This window comes from Bactrocera neohumeralis, chromosome 3 (genome assembly GCF_024586455.1).
Source record: "Bactrocera neohumeralis isolate Rockhampton chromosome 3, APGP_CSIRO_Bneo_wtdbg2-racon-allhic-juicebox.fasta_v2, whole genome shotgun sequence".
NCBI classification, from domain to species: domain Eukaryota; kingdom Metazoa; phylum Arthropoda; class Insecta; order Diptera; family Tephritidae; genus Bactrocera; species Bactrocera neohumeralis.
Genome location: NC_065920.1, coordinates 5,971,104 through 5,993,109, shown reverse-complemented (window position 1 = coordinate 5,993,109; position 22,006 = coordinate 5,971,104). Strand labels below are relative to the sequence as shown.

At 37.0% G+C, this 22,006-nt stretch overlaps 1 long non-coding RNA gene across 1 annotated transcript in view; it reads left to right on the top strand.

Moving 5' to 3' along the window:
* The window catches only part of LOC126753207 (uncharacterized), a 123,162-nt gene that overhangs the window by 58,679 nt on the left and 42,477 nt on the right, over positions 1 to 22,006 (top strand). Inside the window, exon 2 of the long non-coding RNA XR_007666100.1 lies at positions 6,472 to 6,543. This is a non-coding gene — a long non-coding RNA (uncharacterized LOC126753207). The remainder of the gene's footprint in view (positions 1 to 6,471; positions 6,544 to 22,006) is intronic.

Sequence of the window (22,006 nt, the reverse complement as noted above, 5' to 3'; positions counted from 1 at the left end):
CTTATAGAGTTTTGTTTTTGTTCGTCGAAAGAGGTCCATACTTCTCAATTGCCTATTTAGTCCGAAGTAGCACCTGTTCTCAAGAGTTATTCTGCGTTGGATTTCGAGGCTGACATTATTGTTGCTGTTAATACTGGTTCCAAGATAGACGAAATTATCTACGACTTTGAAGTTATGACTGTCAACAGTGTCGTGGGAGCCAAGTTACGAGTGCGACGACTGTTTGTTTGATGACAGAAGATATTTTGACTTACCCATGTTCACTACCAGACCCATTTTCTTCGCTTCCTTATACAGTTGGAGAAAATAGAACTAACGGCGCGGTTGTTGACACCAATGAAATCAATATCATCGGCTGTACACTCTTATAGAAGATTGTACCTGCTTGATTAAGTACTGAAGCTATTATTTTCTCCAGCAGTAGTTTGAAGAAGTCGCACGAAAGTGAGCCGCCTTGTCTGAAACCTGGTTTGGTATCGAACAGCTCGAAGAGGTCCTTCCCAATTCTGACGAACTTTTGGTATTGCTCAACGTCAGTTTATACAGCCGTATTAATTTTGTGGGGATACCAAATTCAGACATCGCAGCATAATGGCAGCTCCTTTTCGTGCTGTCAAAGGCAGCTTTTCCCTGATTTAGCGCATTGTGAATAACTGGTTAGTTATTGATTTTCCAGACTTAAAGCCACACTGTTAAGGTCCAATCAGTTTGTTGACGGTGGGCTTTATCTTTCATGCAATGCGCTCGATAGAACCTTACATACGATGTTGAGGAGGCCTCTAGGTTGTTTAACCAGCTGTCATAATTTGTTCGATTCACCACTCGCTAAAGTTTGGCGTGACGAAGAAAGCTATTAGTTAAAAGAAAAAAGAAAATATTTGTTATAAAATTTTTTACATAATCACAACATTAAACGCAAACACTGTTAAAATGTTTCCCAAACAAAAAATGATCTTCAGTCCAGTGTATGTAAACAACACTTTAGACATCGCACCTTCACAGTTATGTGAGTCGCATGCCTCATGAATATGCATTTGCCATGAATTATTGAAATATTTGGAAAAAATTTGAAAAAAAAATTTGGCGCTAAATAGTTTTACATGAATCAAATATTCGCACTGAATAATGGCTTGCCAATTAACATTTGGCGCTCGCCCAAGTGGAACCCTGTGAAAAGCTGTTAGCTGCTGACTGTACCAAAAACGCTTAGCTCTTTCATATGTGTACATACTTGTATGTATGTAAAACTTTCATATAAATATTTTTATTATAAAATGAGCTCGCATATCTAACCATATCTACAATATATTTTTGTTTTCCTTTTTTTTGTTGTCGGTTGCCCCTAACAAACTCCGTCGTGCGTTTCTTGCCTCGACAGATGCTAAAACATTTCAACGTCTATTTAATCTTTTAAAACTAATTTTAGCTTTTAAGTAAACGTTTTGTAGCCGTTTATAGAGTCTCAACAAATAATTGCGCAGATTTAGCAGAAACTATTCACATAGATATTTAGTGGTGGTTAGATAATTGTGATGTGCTAACAAGCTAACGCTCGGGACCTGGAGCAGCTGACAGCTATGCAAATTTACGCAGCAACAATTTTATTACTTTATGATCAGTTGTCTACGTACAACAAATAAAGTAGAGCCACAGTCACGCTTTCTCGTAAACACACCGACATACATACATACCCACTTACATACCTAAAGCGTTTAACAGGGTTAAGCAAATTGGTACGTGTGTGTACTGCGTCTATTTCTGGTTAAAAATGTATAGACAAACAGTTCGCTTAGTCGCTTGACTTTATCTTGACTTATGTAGCTGATGTCTACAGCCCCAAAACAAAAGCTCCAAAATAAATGTAATGCCAAAGTAAATATTTAGTTTAATGTCTTCATTTAACTGGCGGTGGACCCCCCTTTTGCTTAGTAATCCGCCTCTGTTCTAAGGTTTTTGTGACTTTCGCACTAATTTTGAGCCTCGAGAAGTTTATTATACCTAAATATGCAGACATATTTTTTCTATTACAGTGCTAGTTAACAGAAATTAGTTTCTGAAGATTGTATAATCACTTCATATCCTCTTTCAAGTTAGAAAAAAATCGTTGTTTTGTGAGTTTTTTTTATTATTTTGGACGATTTTTTTAATAATCGGCGATTCATTTTGAATAATTTCGGATTCTCTTGATCCCGTAGTCGATCTTGAGGAAGACCTCCGAAAAAAGGCGGCTGGCACCGCGATAGATTTTTCTGTTTAAAATATCACAATATAAAAACCTTAAAAAAAAGTACTATTACTATATATGTATACAGTTTATTATCGAAAGATTAGACAAAATTTGGATTTCGACAAAATTCCGGGTTCCCAAAAAAAAATTTTTTTTTTTTGTAAAATTCACACTTTTGAGAGGCTTAAAAATCGAAATTATTATCAAAAAATTTTATTGCGTCAGCTAATACATGACAAATATATGTCAGAAGGGTCGTGTGAAAATTTCAAGTCGATCGGTCCAGCCATTTTTAAAAAATCCTGACCTACTCTGTAAACAGCGTTTCGAGAAAATGGTTTTTGGGAGGCAATTACACTAACTCGAATAATTCTTAAAAACACGGTCACATCTTCGAAACTATTTATCGGGACAGTTTCAACTTTTCAGAGAATATTATATTATAAATATATATAGTATATGTATATCCATAGCATAAAAAGCAATTTTCACTCAATAAGAGAGCAAAAATCAAAAAACTCGCATAATAGACCATTTTTCAGAAGCATCAAAGAGTCGCTGATTTAGTCACTTAAATACTGTGTCATTTGCTTTTAAGATGTCATCAAATTACATATATGCAATGCCCATAATAACTATTATTTTTACAAAAATTGTTATGGCGGTGAGACTTTTTCCATTAGAAATCATTGGCAAAAAGCTTGATCACATCTTGCAACGAAATAAAACACTTTACTCTCGAACTGCCTTGGGAGATATACTATTTTATAATTGCGTACACGTTCACGAGAATTTGGCGATCGTTAACGAGAGATCGTCGGGTTTAGTAACTACTTGTGAGATCATCGGGCTATTTTTCTTTGAAAATACTCTTCAAAACGTCGGTTTGGCCAACGATGAGCGCTATAGAGAAGGTGTATTCTGTATTCTGCCGACTCCAACTATCTCATTTTTTGAATATGGGATCTTAAGGTAGATGCCATGTGTTAACCCCTACAATCTTACCAAGTTCCCATTTGTCTAGAAGTAGCAGCTTTGTGGTCTGTCCACCATCATCAACACTATTCTCAAGTAACTTTGTGGTATGCCTTGTGTTCCCAGATTTGAGGTATTCCTCCGGGATCCATTGCAAATCTCGATGGAGCTGAATGGCCTGGGGCAGTTTAGGGAATTGTGTGTCCAGCTGTCTCCGAGCGGGTAAGCTCATCTGACTTTGCATATCCTTCTACTCCTATATGACTGGGTAAACAGATGATGTTAACCCAGTTACCTAGTGAAAGTCAGATAATGTTAATAGAGTTATCTACTGAGAGTCTAGTTATTGCCTGCTTGCATAACCTAACGCAGTGACACTTGGTATTAGCGCCATGGATAGCTTGAACATAATTGGCGCTTGGCTATTCACTAGAAGTATATGGATATGCTAGTTAGAGCAGAGGCCCACTTGGCACCTTCTGTTATGTCTACAATTTCGGCTTAAAATACTGGGTTGTAGTAATTTTGTTTGAAGCTACCTTTTGTGTTTGGACTACTCTCGAACAAGCTTTCGTCGTCGCTTTCATCAGTTGGCTTGTTGTGAATATGTATTTTTCATCGTTAGAACTGTCGATGATAGTACCATAGGTCCATTCTTCTCTAATAAGGAATGAAAACAGTGGTTTACTTTCTCATATGTCCCTCTTTCTTTCTCTCAGTCGCATTAGGTGTATAGTGAGGAAGTATTTAGTGAGCAAGCATCCCCATTACTGAACCCGAAGTTTTCTGATCGCGGACTGTTCAAAATAATTTGGGGAGTGTTTGCTGCGACTACAAAAACAATATCTAGATTACTGCAGACTATTTGCTTAGTCCTATGGTACTTTCAAGATACGCTAATTCTAGAAAAACCCCCGATGCCTCTAATCTTTGCAGCTCTTAATGATAATGCAAGTCTCTAAGTAACGCGTTGCCTTTGGGCATAAAATTGTGCATGACGTGCCATAACACCCACACACACACAAGTACTGGGGATCTGTCAAGCACAGTTAAAAATATATTTTCAATATTGTGCAAAATCACTTAATCATCGGCATTCTTCAACTTATAGGGGTCGTGATCGCACCATTAATTCCACCATGCAATTGTTGCATTTTACGCGATGTTGCAGACAAGGCCACACAAAGAATAATGTGCCGTTTAAACTATAAATATTCAATATGCAAAATAGCATGGAAAATACGTAATTCTGTTTTTTCTAGTAATATTCTAACTGTAAAATATGTTAATAGAAAACATATATCATTTCGGCCACATGCCGCGTGGAGTAGCGGGCGCGAGCACAACGACAACTGCATAGACACATATTCATACAAACGATTGCATGCATATACACACTTGCATACATGTATATACATATACAGCAATGCATATATATTTACACACACATAATGCATATAAGCTTACTAACCGTTGGCATCTTGAAAAGTTAGCCGACTGTGCGGCTGTCAGCCGTTCATCTAAATAAAATGTTGTAAAAATAACATGAGCTACGTGCATTGTAGGTGTATACAATTAGATATATATACATGTATGGGTGTGTGTGCATTTTAGCTGCTGGCATGCAAGGCAGTCGACAAATCGCCTCCAACCGTGCCGTTGTCAGTTGGGAACACGGCAAACACTTAATTATTTAGCACCGCACATTCGCGTTGGAGACAACATCATCAAGCTCATCGAACAGATGTCTCCGGTATCGTACGGGTGCGCTGCGTCACGCCGCAATCACCGGTGGCGGCAAGTTAAATCTCGCTATTTATGCATTTGTATGTCGTCGCAATGTGCTAATGTGAAATGCCGACATTTTATTTAAAGTCACATTTGATTTTTTAGCGAGAAATTACTTTATAGATTTTTCTATAATGGGTGTTATGTGACGTTGCATGCGATTATAATGGTGGAGCTGCAGTTTTTACTTTAGCTTTTTTCGATGGCGTGATTTGAGGTTAGTTTTTGGGGGTTATACTGGAAAAACTTTAAGTTGGTGGATAATTTTTTGCTGTCTCCGTGCCACTGGAATCTTTTTATAAGCGTTGATTCATGCCAGGAGTACACTCTATAATTGATCCTAATTTCAAGAGGTTACCGTTATTAGAAATAAACTTTTTTTTAATGGTGGGTGCGTGTAATATGCATATGGGGTCCAACCCTTGTGAACCAGTCCAGAGCAGTATGGAAGCGCAACTGGTAGTAGTTTTGGAGACAATGTCTGACCGGAGACTTAATTCTGGTACCATGGGAGGCAAGATCCAATGCATTTTCATGGCGCCGATCAACGCATTGATTTGATCCGCTGTGCTTTGGAGCTCCGTGGGGTTAGGCAGTCGTCAGCAGGTACCCACGTTAAACACACCGACGTTGTGCCTCTGTATATAGGGGATGTTCGAGCAAGCAAATAACTGCAGCAATATTGCGACAGTGTTGCTTTTCTGCAGAGTATCTGCTGATACTTATATTGCAACATTTTTGCGTCGAATATGATGCCTTGCGATACTGCCGCAGTGATTGAGACTCGAACATCCCCATACTCGCACATGTTTCTAAGTTTTTGAGATATCGTTCCGCTCAATTGTCAGAACCACCGATATCGGACCACTATAGCTGTCACACGAAGTGAGCGATCAAAGTCAAATCCTTCTATGGAATTTTCTCTTAATTTGTAAAGGTATATCAGGAAATTTAACAAATCTTAATATCCAAAGCCACAATTTCCGAACCTATTTTCCCGATCGGGCTACCAAGCCTATAGCGAACATTTAAACAGATCGATCAAAATCAAGATAAAGATCATAAAGAACGATATCTTTCCCTATTAAATAACCTTAGTTCGCCTTGAAGCTTGTTTATATCAAACAACGTAGGTAGAACGAACTAGGAAAACATCCATTGGATGCAACCCGCTGGCCGATTACGTTTTCAGATTTATATATACTTATAGTGGATATAAAGAATGGATTTGTGAAGGCATTAAAAGGAATTTGCAAATGTCAGAAGTTCAAGGCTATTATTTCCTTCGAATTTACGCCTTTGCCTCCAAATTCATCTTGAAAACCCATTAGCATATTGGTTTAATGCTGAAACTGTATAAATTTTCTTAAATTGGAACATTGTTTAAAACTAGTATAAGAAAAAGTAAAATCCTCTCTAATATATATTTTAAAAATATTTTTAACAATTCTCTTATATGTGTATATATCTTATAATTTCAGTGATCAAACCTTATACTGGATTTCTGCAAAAGATTGCACTTCTCATCATCTATTATTACATAGGGATACTGAGTGAGTACTGTTATTTGTGATTTAATTATAATATACATTACTATTCCTTATTATAATATTCTGTCCGCAATCAAATCCGACATATATATACCTACTAGTATGTAACTGAAAAGTGGTGAATCGAACAAACAAATACTAGGGTTCAATCTACAGAAGCCAGTAGTGATACCATAGCCAATAATATGCGACTTCAATGACTTTAATAAGGCATTCCAATACTCCTCTCTTCTTTTGCATTCTACTGCGGCTTCTTTCTCGTGCAATATTTTTGAAAAGAGAACAAAGCTCTCACTCTCTCTTATTAATTTTTGCACCAAATACAATCATTGAATCAAAGATCGACAAATATTCACATAGTTCGTATCAAGATCATTTCATCTAATTCAATCGATAGCATTCTATATGCTTATGGTTTCTCATTTCCATATCAAAAAAGAAAAGCAGAAGTAGTTGTAACAGACATACGAATAAATACAGTTATCAATAAAAAATATAGATGAAAAAGTTTGTTTAACCGATCGGTCGTAAGAGGAATCTCACTTAGACGAAGGGTTGCTTAGAAATATTTTTTAAAAATAAATTTGGAAAATATGGGACTTGATAGGAATTAGAACTCTAGAGAGAATTTCCTCCGATAATTTTCGTATATTAAGTATACAATTTCTGACCAAATTCTACCATGGATTATAACGACCACCTCCGATTTCTTCCTAAATCACACCCAAGTTAAATTGTATTGCATATTTTTAGGCTTCAACCGCATTTGATCTTTAAATTGTATAAATCTGAAGCTAACATTACTTTTTAGAGAATATTGTTAGAAACCTTAATTTGCTTTTGTTCAAATAGTTTTCTCTGTGATCTGCTAATTGTGCGGTATAACCGTAAATGTTTCACTCGTTACCAACACGTTTTCAATGGAACGCTAAATCACTAATAGAGTGCGACGAGGTTTTAAAAAATTAAAAAAAAAACTGTATTTAAATATTGTTTCAAACAATTTTATTGAAAATATATGCCCGCATTGCCAATTACGAGTGTCAATGAAATAACACTTAGACACTTGATTAGTTGGACAGACACCTGTCTGTTATTGCGCTGTGCGCTACGGCTTTCCACGCTCGACTGCATCGTAGTCTGTAATTGGGTTCAACGCGTTCGCATGGAAATGTTTTCAGACAGTTAGTCACTTTTCTAAACAAATATACAACCATACATACATACATATGTATATAAATATATATTTTTCATAAGTTTATATGAATCTTCATATGTATGTATGGATATGTTAATATAGGTGTGTGTGTAGTTGGCGGCGCTACCCCATTTGATGTCTACATTTTAATTATCGCCTTACATAATACACATCTACATATGCCGGTGTACTGTACATACAAGTATATTCATTTACATACATATATCTATTTGTTCACGTATGTATATTTATTCACTAACCACTACCGTTTCCCCTCCGATTTACATTGGCGTTGTTGCCAGCTTAGCAATTATCGTATTAATTATGTAGCATTTTGTTTAATTATACAAATCAGCAATGCCGGAAAATAGTAAACGTTTCCATACACGAACAGTTTCATACATACACATGCAAACAGTTTACTTGATTTGCAGTCACTATAGCCGGAAAATGCCTTTGAAGTGCAAAAATTGTAGGAAATGTATGAAGTTTTATGTTTTTCACAGCTTCTTCGATATATTTTATGGATAAATTATTGTTATATTTATCGATTAATTATCGATAAGTTATCGGCGTCTTAGATGATCGCTAAATCATCGGTACTACATGGTCGACCATTTATCGATAAGTTCTCGGTATATTCAATGATCGAAAAGTTATCGACATATTAGACGATCGCTAAATATCGGTATCATATGATCGATATATTTATCGATAAATTATCGGTATATTCGATGACCGAGGAGTTGTCGATAGCGATCGATAAATTATCGAAAATACGTATAAATGCTTATATGTTAATTAAACACACTTATCGTTATCGATGTATTATATTGTCTATAAGTTATCGGCACTTTAGATGATCGCTAAAGTATCGACATTATATGTTCGATCAGTATTATAAGATCGATAAATTATCGAAAATAGTAGAAGTGCTCCAATGCAAATAAAACAGAATTATAGTATTCCTAAGCTCGATTTTAGGATTTTTTGTGTTTTTGTTGTTGACCGATGGTATTCATTGCGTTTTTGGCTTTAAATTCGGTCACAATCGTGCCTCGATGCGATGGTGCATTGTCATCGTGTAAAATCCATGACTTGTTCTTCCACAATTCCGGCTGTTTTCGACGGATGTTCTCAGGCTAACGCCTCAATTAGGCCAAATAGTCCTCCTTATTAACCAATTGTACCTCCGGAACATATTCATGACTTTGACTTTTTTTTTTTGGTTTCGTCTCGTTTCTTTCTCTCCATTCCGATGATTGTTGACTTATTTATTGCTCTCCTTGAATGAGCGAACGGAATTTGCTATATCAAGCATGTCCAAAGAGACCTGTTTACGGTGTTCTGTTTGAAAAAAGCTCATAGGGCGAGTTTCATACCCAAAATAACCACCAAAATCATTCGAAAAGACCATAAACCCATCAGAAACTTCGTAAGCGATCTGCAGAATCTTACTTAAGATTGATCTCTCCACTTGCAACTAAGTAAGTCCTTCCACTAATATGTATATTCTGACTGCTTGTTAATCAAATGGATCCTGAATCTGATTCGAAGTTGCACTTCAAAGCTAGAAAGGTCAGAATAAAAGTGTTGGCTTTATATTCGACGACAATTAAAGTTTCGAGGTCACATAACATACAGTTATATTCGATATAACAAGAGAGTAAAATTAAAAAACTTATGAAATACACTTTTTCAATTAAAACAAGCGTTGAAAAAACACAGCAATAAACCGAAAAACTCCATACTTTTTGGGCCATAATTCATTTTCGAAATTTATAGGCCACGAATAATGTTTGCACAACTTTTAATTCACCAAAAAAATTTGTTGTTTTTGCATTTTCTATGCAACAAACTCTGCTGATATTTGCAGAGATTTTGGCACATTTGCGCGAGCACATAAATTCCCGCTATGTAAGCAAAGGTCAACTTGCATTTTTTAAGCATTTTATTTCTATTTTTTGCTGTCGAAAGCCTTGCCTCCCGCCACCCTTTGTCGCGGCACGGCAAAATGGCAGTATTTATGAATATTTGTGTGTCCGAGTTTATGGAAACAGTATGTGTGCCGTTATTTGTAGTTGTTGTTGTTATTATTATTATTGGTGTTGTTGTTTGTCACATTCCTCTGCGGCCCACTCCGGGATTATGGCGTTAACAAACGCACTTGGCAATCGCTGCGCCACACATCCTAGCCGCCATGCGCTTCACGCTGCGAGCGTTAAATATCCGCTTAAATTAAAATACAACAACAACAGCAATAAGAGGCAATAATACAACCGGCAAATCACAGCAAAAAGCGAAAGGAATGCCTGCAGTTTGCCTTTGACTGTGTTGCCAATTCGTTTTTGTTTTTCTTTTTTCCTTTTACAATAACAAAAAAACGTTGCAACATTGCGTGCGTCAGCAACAACACGAACACATTCGTGCGTGTGTTGTTGCTAACAGCAGGCCACTCGAGCGCGCTGCGGTTGGCGCGTCATTTGGCGACAGCGACTAGCAGCTTTAGCAATAACAGCAACAACAACAACAATAACGCTTGTGCAAGAAGACAGCCGCAAGCTAAGTGCTAAATACCATAAACCGTATATCCGCGCGCGTGGCTACACGCCACAGGCACTCAGCCGCATATGTGCCGTGCACACACCCCCAAAACCCCCCTTATCCAACTGTGTTGGCGCATAAATATGTATACGCATGTGTTGGCTGTCTCCGTTGCGTGCGCGTGTGTGTGTGTGGGCTGTCTGTTGGCGCTATGTGCGCAACATGGCGGCTTTTTGTCGCCAATCCAACAACAAACAAGCAGCCAACACGCCGAACGTGCAGCGGCTGTCGCAATCCGAAGAGGCAGCGCCACACGCTTGCCAAAAAACCAAGTGACAAAGTCCATTCCACAAATAAAAGCCGAAATATTGTGTGCGCGTTTTGTTTTTATTTGTTGTTGTAGTTGTTTTTTAGCTGAAAAATAAAAATCAATGCACATTTTCTAAAGCTGCAAAAAATTGCAATGTCTCACTTGTTGTTTGCTCTAGTGCTTTACTACTTTGGTGCTCAGCATGTTGTAGCTGTCAACGTTGCCACCGAATTTCTAGTTCGCTTTCGGTGTTTGCTTTTTTTTGTGTTGGTGTTGTTTATTTAGCAACTTTTGCCTTCGCATTTGACAAATTGTACGCTTCGCTAGTGCGTATTGCCGGCGAGTCCTAGCGATGACAGTGCGCTACAGTGCTGTGAACTGCAGATGGCAGAGTTATTGATTTTCAATTTTGTCCAAAAAAATCTGCGATTTCATACATATAATCGGTTAAAGAGTTACCTGTTTTGTATACAATTTTTAGAAAAAATAATAATTTTAAAATGTAACTGCGCTGAGAGCTCTTTGTCAGGTTAGGTGCCATGTCGACAATTTAGACTTTTAAATCGTTTCTCACTTAAGGCAGCGTATAACGTCGGTACGTTGTGGTATATAAACTATAAACTCATAGAAAAATTAGTCGTAAAGACCTTCATAACAACAAACAACGCTATGCTTTATGGCTTTAGTTATAGTCTGTTCACCTCGTGTTTCGAAATACATTTTTTAATTCACAAAATAGGAACTATAATGCCGTTAGAAAGCCATAATTATTTCATAAATAGAATTGTTGCTTGAAATCCTTCGAAAATAATCAAAAATACATTTCAAAATAGTAAATAGTTCATCAGTTGTTAGTTCTTCTGCTCTCAATTTGAAGCCAACTCCAACTTGGAGCGATAAATGCAGCCATAATCTCCTCCGTTTTTTATTTTCTCACGTTATGTACCCATCTAAAGGTATTCCAAAAGTTTGGCACCCCTGCACCCTTACCTTCTTTAATAGCGTAGAAACCGATTACGCGGTTTGTGCTGTTTCTCTTCCTAGGCTATTTTTAACTTTTAATGGGAGCACTTTTAATTACACGAACCCAAGCGCGCGGTCCTTGGGATGGTTTCTTCTTCTAGGTCGCCTTCAATTTTTAACTTATTAATGAGGATACTTTTAAGACCGAAGGTCGTGAGCTGCCTAAGCCACATGTAAAAGAATTGTTTCTGCCCACTCCCAAATGAATGGCACTCTGAGAACTTTCCTCACTTGGGTGAACTTCTACACATGATTCCATCCTCCAATCCTCGCTCTACTTGCCGTAAATAATCAATAATCAGTATTTTGTATTGCATATGGCTACTGATACTGAGGAGTTGCCCAAATTTGACATTTCTGTCCACAATAACAATTTATGGTAGTAATATATAATACACTATAGCGAAGCTTACTCACGTATGATCAGTAGCCGACAGATATCCTTGATCAGGAAGAGCTTTCATTTGTCAATATGTCATTCAGTGATCATAAGATGAATATTATATTGACCTATGAGCCCTCTACTGCTCCTTTTCACCGATCCAACTTTTTTCCCAATCAATAAAAATTTAATTAAACAAGTAAGGAAGGGCTAAGTTCATGCAATTTATACTCTTGCAACTGACAAGGATCACACTTTGATCAATATATGCGATATAAAGTAGATCGGAAGTACGAAACTCTTTTTATTAGGTATGTAGCGGCTAAAAGAAGCCTTCATTCGTTTCAACCCATTTTTGACGTACATTTATACTGTCACCCAGAAGCATTTGCTCCGAATTTCCATCACATAATTTACAGATTGACCGATATTTTCAATAAAATGTTCGCTGTAGAAATTGGGCTCTACATATTTGGTATCTGGGGCCTGGAACTGTTGTAGTTCGATTTTGGGAATACATTCATTGGTGCTTGATTTGCATAATACTTGTAGATCACTTTCTAGAGTCAAATGGAATTTAAAATGGCGTTATATGGAAAGTAGGGGTGATTGTTGTCCGATCTCTCACTAGTACATAGGAAGGTCAAGATAATATTACTTACCAAATTTGGTTTAAAACGGTCGAGCAGGTCCTGAATATAAGTTTTCACCTAAAAGGTGACATCGTCCAAATTTGACACCGAGGGTTATCGGGCTGCCACGAGCAATAATTCTTATTATTTCACAAAAATAGAGAGGAAACTCTGAAGAAGAACTATAAAGAAACTCTGTGGGTCCTTCATCCTTTACAAGACGAACCACTGGTTGTATAAAACACGCTTCGCTCTCTCCGGAGCCAAACAGATTGAATATCATACTGTAATCTGACGTTATGAACAATCAAACACAGCAACTTCCTCAGTTGGTGTGGAACGACTGGCAAATCAGGACCTCAATCTGCTTATTGCATACTTATACCACGCGAATGTCATTCGTTTTTTCCTATCTGTCGTTTCTGAGTCTTATAATATAAGTCTCCATAAAAATCTGCATAAACCAATCTCGTTTTTGGCAGATATTTTTCATATATAAAAATGCATAGATTAGTTTGTTTTGAGTTTTGTATCAAAAACCGTTAGTCCAATGCCTAGCATGCCTAAATTTCGCATAAAAGACACCGTTAATTAATTAAAAATGTTGCTTGTTCTGTGTCACATTAGTGTAGCTCGTACAGCTCATTTTCATGCCCACAAATTAAACAGTTATAAAAATCTAAAAAATCGGCTAAGGTCATTGCAAGCCAATTTCAGGCATTCTACGGCAGATACGTGCACAAGTAGCTCGTGTGATAAACGTGAGTGTGTGTGTGCGCTTTGGGGCATGTGTATGTTGCTCTACATTCGCAGCGGCGCCACCGCAGCCAATGGATACACCGTATTTATGTATGTGCGCACCATTTTCACCATTTAGCTTAGAAATGAAATTATATGCTACACAGTCTACCTTTGCTTAGACTACCTTGCCTAGGTTAGGTAAGTGCTTTAGCAACAACAAAAAGCTGTCGACGATTTTCAATGATTTTTCGTTGCACTTCTGTTGCCGCAACAAAGAATGCATGAATGAATTTTTGCATTAGCGAAATCACTATTTTTTATATAAATTATTTTTGTTTTATTTTTCTTTATTTTGTGTTTTATTTTTTACTTTTAGTTTTTTATTATTTTTTTTTTTTACTTTTGTATTATTATTTTTTTATTTTTTTTTTTGTGCACTCTAATTTCTCTTTATCAGTGCTGTGCATGCGATTTGCTAGTGATTCCAACTACAGCTGCGCGCATTCTCAAATCGGATTCCGGACATTTTTTCAATGAATTGAAATTTAGTCAACTTACTTTAGCTGCTTAGCGGCACCCAAGCGCAGGCATTCATGCTGTGACACTGACGACGACAGAGCAGCAGCAGCAACATTCCTGCTCGCCATTTGCTAATTTCAGCGTTTTTCTAATTGAACTTTGTACTTTAGTTAAGTGCAACATAAGCGCTATGGCTGCAGCATGCGCTTGGTGAATGGCCTCTGACTAGCTGCAGTGCCACTCGCTTACCATTCACAGCGTGCTATTTGAGCGTTTAGCAAATGTGTAATTGAAAATTTCGGCGATGATGAAAGTCGATTAGAATTCGCAAAAACTTTTCATCTATCAATTTACATAGCACTCAGCTTGGTTGCACCACCATTCTGCCACGTATTGGACTTTGTTGCGCAGAAGTTGGCTTTTTTGGCAAAAATAACGGTAGTCAAATTATATAACCATTTTTTAGCGTTGCAGTCATCGTTAAAAATATATGCTCGTTCAAAAGTGTAGGGCGAAAAATTCGAATTATTTCAATTAGAGAAAAGTTATCCGTTCGCCATGGCGTATGATGAATATTTTTGTGGGGAAAGTTGAAAACTCAATTTTGATTTTGCGGATTTTGTGGATTAAAGCAATGTTTCGCTCAAAATTTTTATTTTTGTGTTATATAATATTGACAGTTTTAATCCTAAGCAAAATTTCGATCTGTTGGAAGATCAACGAAGAACATTTCGTAAATTCTAGTTGATTTTTGCCCAATGGATAGTCATAACACGATTTTAAGTTCAATTTTTGAATTTCTACTTGTAATTAATATACTTTATGGTATCTCAGAGCTTTTTCCTCTTTTACATTTCCTCCTTAAATACATCATCAAATATATGTGACTCATTAATTATTTAATAGCGAGTACATCTCCAATTTCAAGATCTTCTTCAATACCCGTTTCTATAAGTCTTCTTTTCCTTTGAATGAAAATAAGAGCTCCCTAACAGCAAACGGTCCTCATCTGCCAATCTTGTGCCACAGTGAAAATATTCCTTAATCCCTTTTCCATAACAAACAACTAAAATAATACTGTCTTAGAGGAATGATTTTGATGAGAAAAACTCCCAGTTATAGGTAAATAAAAACGAAGCTTCATAAGATGCCCAAAATCACAAATCTGTCCTCAACAAGAGGTGATTTTTTATTAAAAGAAGGAACACAATTTCATGCGAACTGATTGAAAGAATTTCTTGAGACCATACTGATGCCAATGACATCAGATCCCTATATTCTTTCCATCTACCTATCCAAAGGACCCTTCTACTGGGAAATTTTTTGAAAAATATCTTATTCAAAAATTGGATTTAAAGATTGGTGGGAGATTCTAACTACTTTCTCAACATTCCCACTGGCCAATGAATACAAGTTTACTTGCATGAATTCTGGCGTTTTAAGACCTATTCGTAACTTATTCTTTGTGAGCAATTCGCAGACAGTGCTGAAGAAGCCTGAATCTTATAGGAAGCACAATCAAAAGGCCTCCCGGACGCGGGACAGTGAAGAAAGAAGTGTTGAGTTGTTTCCACCTCATCTTCATCCACACAGCTTCTGCAGATCACGTCTAATAGGATTCCCAGCCTTACTGCGTGGACGCCATTAGGGAAATGGCCCGTAAAAGGTCTCAAAACTTGGGAGAGGCTAGTCTTACTGAAATCATTAGATCTCTTGAGATCCATCTTGGGCCAAAAGGCTTATGCGCTGGCCAAGCTTCCGCGAAGCCCAGCTATCTAGTAGTAGAACACAAGAAAATACGGGAGCACAGGCCCGCTCCTATTCTACCTATAGCGGTACTAGGGTACCAGTCTCATCACAATTAAAATCGATGCTGAGATTAGGCACTCTTTGACCAACCCTGAACTGAAACTGTTAATAAAGTCAAGGCTACATCACCGCTCTACCATCTGAGTGGATGATCACTTCTCTGAAGGAGGCTAGACTCCGGAGCAGTAAATCTACTGATACCTTATTGGCTGCAACCTCGGCCTGGAAGACACTGCAATAGTGAGGCTGTCTGAAACTGGATTAGATAAGAAAGCTCCTGGCAGTAAATCCCTTCACCAACCTTCACCCAAGCTTTCACCTTTACAAGGTTTTTTTTACCATATCTCATACAAAGAGTAAAGGACTTGAAACTGGTAATGAAGTCAAGGCTGGTATAGCCGCTCTACTATGTGAGTGGTTAGTCACTTCTCTGAAGGACGCTGGACTCCGGAGCAGTAAATCTACTGATACCTTATTGTCTGTCTGAAACTGCAGTTGATAAGAAAGCTCCTGACAGTAAACCCCTCCCCCAACCTTCACCCAAGCTTTCACCCATCCGTGGATAAGCTCGCTGCCCTCTCCTCCGTTATACAAGGTTTTTTTTTACCATATCTCATACAAAGAGTAAAGGACTTTAGGAGATTAAGGGACCTTTTTGGTTTGGTTTGGTTTTAATCATTCAACCGAAATTCCCTGGACCACGTTTTAACTAAAGAAACTGATAGTACCGAGTCTATACATATATCAATGAAGCTCAAGTTGAGACCTCAGAATGAAGACGGATTATCCGCTAGTTCTCGAAAGAACTTTTGACCTGGATATTAATTCTTAAATTCCTGCAGGGCTGCTTATGTAACCATTTTTTGTTGTGACTTATGAAATTTCCCGTCACGCTTGCATCAGCTGATTTAATTCCGTCCTCCCAGCTGCTTGATAAGAAATTAAGCTATTTGTTATTGTCATACCCTAAACAGGGTATATTAAGTTTGCTACGAAGTTTGTAACACTCGAAAGAAAGCATCGCATACCTTATAAAGCATGATCAACGTGACGAGCTCAGTTGATTTTGACATCTTCGTCTGCCTGTCTACATGCGACCTGATCCTTCAATTTTGGAGTTATCGAGCTGAACTTTTGCACACATCCTTTTCTCCACAATTGGCTGCTCATTTGTCGGAATCATCGATGTCCGACCACTATAGCATATAGCTGTCATAGAAACTGGCCGGTCAAAATCAAGCACTTGTATGGAAAACTTTTTTTTTTTACAAGATATCTTAATGAAATTTAGCATACATTATTTTCCAAACCAATGCTACAATCTGCGAACAAATTGTTCAAATCGGTTCATTATTGCTTATAGCTGCCATAGAAACTGAACGATCAAAAGCAAGTTGAAGGTCTTTATCTACTCCTTTATGCTATGAGAAATGCGCCTGTGTAGGGTATTAATGCTTCGGTGCAGCCGCAGTAAACCTTTCTTCTTGTTGCTGTGTTTTTGTCTACAGTTAATAACCGTAACAATAAAAGTATTTTATACAATATATTCTGTTGTTGCTGTTGTTATTGCTCACACGCGCGCGCGCAAAGTGCAAAGATTTTCATAATAAAATTACAATAAATTGCCACTCCACATCTGTTGGAAGTACAATCAACCGCACGGCTGTTGCGGTATTTTGCAATTTGCATTTGCACTTGCAACTCTACATACATACATACATATACTATGTATGTGTGTGTTTGCTTCCTCTACTCTACATATTTTACCTGGAAATGTTTAATTTACTTGACAGCGCGGCGCTTGAGTGGATTTCATTGCAAATATATTAAACTCTGTTTCGTTTTTGCTTCACACATTGTGCTTCGCATTGGTTTGCTAGCGTTAGTACGCAGCTACAGTTATGTGTGTTTGGATTTGAGTTAAACAATTACATGAAAATTCATTACAAATGCGCGCTTTTTAATCGAAGCAGTGTCCATGTGTCAGTTTCCTGGGTTCAATTGCTATTTCCATGCATATTTTCCACATACTTCACTCTCCACAATTTATGCATTTTTTTTTTTCAATTATTTTGTAGGCTCATTTGAATCGGTTGTCGTGTGTAGCGCGTCACTTCATTGCTTTGCTAATGCGACGGTTTGTTTACTTTTTATGTCTGAGACTAAGGTTATGCCAAAGACCTTGCACTGATTTCTTTATGGTTTATTAAGTGCTTGGCAGGCATTTGGACTTGTTGGTGGGGTTAATGGGTGCGCAGAATTAATTAAGTTTCTAGAATGTGTGTGCTTTAAATTCGAATATTTGTAATGGAATTATTAATGAAATTTATATATACTTACATATGTTTTAGACAAAGTAGCCTAAGGTCTAGTAAAAATAAATCCATTTTTTTCTAATAAATTGAAGGTTTTAATTAGAACCGATTTAGGTTGAATATGCAACGTTTGGATTGATAACTTGAGCCATTTGAAATGTATTGACGCTCTCAATGAAACCTCGTCTCTATTGGCAAAAAAGTAGGCAGTCTATTTTCGCAAGCTTCTCTTGAACCGAATTTTGCACCAGCTTAATCATTCGCCATAGACAGAAATAGTTAGTATTCCCTTGGTTGCAGCTCCGAACTTAAAGTGGATCGTAGGTTCTACGATGTATGCGGTCTGGCGTGCTTCTTTTTTCACTAGATTTTTCTCCTATTGACCAAAGTTGGCCGCTTCTGCGCAATTTCATACTTTAGACGAGTACGAATCACCAGTTTGACCACAGGAGAGCAGTTCGTTGTTGTTGAGCCCTGGCAATCACACCAAAATCATAGCAATACCTTTCGTATAGTCGAACCTGGCTTGACTACCATTTGCGCCGGGTCACTGCGTTTCGATCGATTCCATTTTTGTAAGTGAGAATTTTTAATAACCAGCAACCTTCGATTTCAGAAATTGTTTTGATTCACAGATGAAAATTCTCGTTCATGAGTCAATTTCTCGACGATTTCAAGTATTTTATCAATATTTTCGACTTTTCATTTCGTTATAAAGAACAACACATTTGATCACAAAATTCAATTTCTATACTATATATGTATATTACAACGAAGTGGCCATCGATCTTCCATTTTTTTTGCTACCATTGTTGAATCGTACGGCCTTTTGCTCCGAAATACAGAACGGGCATTCTCTTGATATAAAAAAGTCGCTAGTAGCTGCATAAATCAGTGAAAGAAGCCGTGCTTTTCTTTTATTTATAATATAGTACTATGTTTCTTTGAAGCATATGCCTACAACTGGATACGTTTTGATTTTGTCCTACACAATTTTGTTTCGAGTCTCAACTATCTCGAACAAATTTATTTTTTGGTCATCCGAAATGTTGTGGATGATTTATTATTTCTGTTATTATTTCTGCTAAGATCAGCCATTTTTACGCATCCACTTTATCGTCTTCGACGCTCATATGACCTGTTCAGAAGCTACCAAAATTTGCTTTGCCTGACGCAGAACTCGAGAAACACTCATCAAGCCACTTTTTGTTTATGACCTGCTTGGGTACATTTTCTGATATTCTTCGACCAGCAAAAGTTTCTTAAATGGATGTTTCCATATGCTGTATGAATTAGTCGGAATCATTTAGCACTCGGCCGATTGACCATAGATTAAGAGCCACGAATTATTTGCCGAAAGCGATTATCACTGATGGCAACGTAAGCCTCGTCTTCAATTTAAAAAAATTATTAACCAATTTTGCCGGCATGAAATACACACAAGAAAGTTAAAAAATATTTCTAGAGTCCCATAAATCTTTGCAGAACTTTTTCCGAATCGTTCGTCCAAGACTTCAAGACGGCATGAAAATACACAAGAAAGTTAAAAAAGTCCCTTTCCTCTGCAGCTTTGTTTATTTATTAATCCATAAAGTCTGAAATGTATCCTGTCGCTAATGTCTGGGAAGAGCTTCGAAAGTCTCCCGCAAAATACTACTTTTTAACAGTGTTCCGGTCTAAGTTTTTACATAATAAAGTATGTTGGACAGAAATGTCAAACACGTGTGTTTACCTTGACAGCTGATTTGACAGCTATCCCTAGTGGAAACCCAACATATCTAAGAAAACACTATAACATAGTGCATAAGAAACCCATTGCAATGAAAAAAATCACTCAACTTAAACTTAAACTTGAAACTCTTAATTGTATACCAAAAATATTAACCTTCTTCTATTTAAACACGAAAGTTCAATATCCGCGTGGAGGGTGCAAAAAACTACTATAATATCCCCTATTTTTCGCATGTGATGCGCCCACATAACATGTGACCACATTATCTGTACTTTCATTTTCTATACTTGAACCTTTCGCAATATTTGGTACTTGAATTACATTTTTTGTATGTGTTACTGCTCATTTATTTTATAATTTCAAATAAAAATACATTTTTTCGAATAAGTACAAACTGTGCAAATGTTTGTGCCGGAAATTTTGTTGAAAAGTCCCCTTTTCAAATAAACACATGACTTTAAGTGAGCCCTCATTGTTTCCTTGGGCTTTTTATCTTTTTTTGGGTCGCGTAGGTGTTATTGTCTGGCGCTGTTTGTTCTTTTATTTAATTTCCGTACTGAAAAGTGTTCTAAAATACAGATATTTTAATATCATAACATATTTAAATTATATAATTGGTGATATTTTATATATTTGCTATAAGAGAGGAGGTTCGAAATTATTTGAAATTTCTATTAGCTTAGCTGAAAATTGATATTAGAAGGCCCTAATGCTTCTAAAGAAACCCGACAATACTTATATTTTTCTATAAATTATTGGTTTACTCAAAATTTAAAGCACTCTGAGAACTTATTTAATACAATTTCGTTCAGATTTTCCGAATATCTGGATCTCTAGTTCCCTCCTTTCTTCACATTCACTTATTTAGCCCCAGCATTGTGCTAGAAATCAAAATAATCTCCTTTTCATATTAACCCGGCCTCCAAATCGCCGAAGCGCCCATTCTCTTAAGAGGACCAATAATTTACAGATGCCTCTGAAACCCACAGTAATACAAGTAGTATATCCTTACATCCCTTACAAACGGTTAAAGACATATTTCCTTGACTAAATGATAAGCCTTGAAGTCATCCAATTGAAACCAAAATTCTAGATTATCTACGCTTATTGTAGTTTTCAGTTTAAAGTAGTCGGACTGAAGTTGAACTAAGTTAAGACTTAAGTTGAAGTTGTTTGTATTCATCATCATTAATCAGCCGTTGAGAAGTGGTTTGCTAAGTTGAACGAGACGCCCTACAGAGGAAAACATCAAAAAATCCCAAAATAATTCCGGTTGCCCGTAAAGTGAAATTGTTCGGTAGAGCTTCAACTCTAAACATAACGAACAAACGTATTGGATATATTGTACAAAGTTCATTCCAAAGTAAACAGGACTTAAAAAAAAAAACAGAACAAATGATTTTTTCGGCAAAATTAATTTATTTTATTCAAAATAGTCTCCTTCTGCTTCAATACAGCTTTTTGAACGGTCCAAAAGCATGTTGAACAAGTGTTTCAGCTCGTTGGCCGGTATGCCCGCAAGTATGCCGGTGCAAGTCTTTTGAATGGCCTCTACGTCTGCATAACGCTTTCCTTTCATGGACAAATGTATTTTTCCGAAAAGGAAGAAGTCGCACTGTGCCATATCAGGTGAATACGGGGAGTGGTTAATGGTTAAAATGTGATTTTTGGTCAAATAATCTCTTTAATGATGTCCTTCGAATGTTGGCTTCTGAGCAATTTTTGGTCGTCAGTCAATTTGTGCAGAACAAACCGTGTACACACCTTTCGTAAGCCTAAATGTTCAGTCAAAATGCGATAAACCGATGTTTTGAAGATGTTCAATTCCATTTCCATGAATTTCAATGATGATTTCGGCTGATTTTTGATGAATTCGCGCACAGTTTCGATGGAATTTCCGGTGATCACGGATTGGCCCATATGTTGATCGTCGTTTATGTCCTCACGACCACTTTGAAAACGTTGAAACCACTCGCGCACTCTGCTACGGGATAGGCAATCATCGCCATAAACTTGTTTCATCAATTGAAACGTTTCGGTAAAAATTTTACCAATTTTAAAACAAAATTTAATGTTGGTTCTTTGTTTGAAGTTCATTTTCGCACCGATAACACAAACATACTGACGCTTAAAACGCAATAACTTCACTTCCAATCAATGAAATGTCATGAAATTCTCACTGGACAATCGATAAAGATAGCAGATTCTAACGCAAATTCAAAAAGTCCTATTTACTTTGGAACGCTCCTTATACAAGGTGT